Here is a 1811-nt window from a genome sequence, read left to right as displayed (position 1 = left end):
CTCAGTTGGTTAAGCGACTGCCTTCGGCTCAGGTCATGATCCTGGAGTCCCGGGATTGAGTCCCGCATCGGGCTCCCTGCTCAGCAGGGAGTCTGCTTCGTCCTCTGACCCTATCCCCTCTCATGTGTTCTCTCTCTCTCAAATAAATAAATAAAATCTTTAAAAAAAAAAAACCCACGATGAGATATGACCTCACATCTGTCAGAGTGGCTATCATTAAAAGAAAAAAGGAAATATAACAAGTGTTGGTGAAGATGTGGAGAAGAGGAAATCTTTGTGTACTGCTGGTGGAAATGTAAATTGGTGCAGCCTCTATGGAAAACAGTACGGAGGGATGTACAGTGTGGTGCAAACATACAATGGAATTTATTCATCCTTTAAAAAGAAGGAAATCCTGCCATTTGTGACAACATTGAAAAACCTGGAGGACATTACGGTAAGTGAAATAAGCCAGATAGAGAAGGACAAATATTCTCTTACTTAATGTGGAATCCAAAATAGTCAAGATCATAGATGCAAAGAGTAAAATAGTGGTTGCCAGGGGCTTGGGGAGGGGGAAAGAGGAAGGTGATGGTCAAGGGTACAAAGTTACAGTTATGCAAGATACATGATCAAGAATTAACATTGTTAGGGTGCCTGGGTGGCTCAGTTGGTTAAACGACTGCCTTCGGCTCAGGTCATGATCCCAGAGTCCCAGGATCAAGTCCTGCGTTGGGCTCCCGGCTCAGCAGGGAGTCTCCTTCTCCCTCTGACCCTCTCCCCTCTCATGTTCTCTCTCTCTCAATTAAATAAATAAAATCTTTAAAAGAAAGAATTAGTATTGTTAAATTTTATTGATATAGATAATTCTGGAAATCTATACAGCATACTGTCTCTAGCTAACAATACTGTGGTGTATATTTAAAATTTGCTAAGAGGGTAGATCTAAAGTGAAAGAAGAAGAAGGAGAAGAAGAAAAGAAGGGGAAGGCGGCAGGAGGAAACCCTGGTAGGTGATGGATATGTCTATGGCCTTGATGGTAGTGATGGCTTCACAGATGTATATTTATCCTCAAACTCATTGAATTGTATACAATAAATATGTGCAGCTTTTTACATGTCAATCATACCTCAATAAAGTTTTTTTAAGTAATTGTACTAATTTACACACTTATGGAAAGCATAGAGTTCCAGTTGGTTTCCATCCACCTCAGTACTTGGCATTTTCTTTCTTTCTCAGCATAGCCACTCTGATGTGTGGGTAGCAGTCTCTTTGATCAACTTTTCCCATGTTTACTGACCTGTAGACTATCCTCTTTAGTGAAGTGGCTTAGTACATTTTTTTGCCCATTTTTTTTCTTTTGAGATGTATTTTTCTTACTGATTTTTAGAAGTTTTTTTGGTATATTGTGGATATAAATCCCATATCAGTTATACATCTAGATCTATTGAATATATATATAGAGAAAATATCGTTTCTCATTCCGTGGGTTGATTTTTCACTCCCTTAATGTTGCCATTTGATGAAAAATGTCCTTGATTTTAATATATTACAACTTGCAATATTTTTATTTTATGGTTAATGTTTCTTGTGTCCTGTTAAAAATATCTTTGTTTCAGGGAACCTGGGTGGCTCAGTTGGTTGAGTGTTCGCCTCTTGATTTCAGCTCAGGTCATGATCTCAGGGGTGTGAGATCGAGGTCCATGTCAGGCTCCATGCTCAGCAGGGAGTCTGCTGGAGATTCTCTCTCTCCCTCTCCCTCTGCCCCTCCCCCACTTGCACACATACACTCTCTCTCAAAAAAAGTAAATAAATATTTTTAAAAAATATAT

Source organism: Mirounga leonina, unplaced genomic scaffold (assembly GCF_011800145.1).
Source record: "Mirounga leonina isolate KUSES-001 unplaced genomic scaffold, KU_Mleo_1.0 Mir_177, whole genome shotgun sequence".
Classification (NCBI taxonomy): Eukaryota; Metazoa; Chordata; class Mammalia; order Carnivora; family Phocidae; genus Mirounga; species Mirounga leonina.
Note: the sequence above shows the minus strand (reverse complement) of the source record.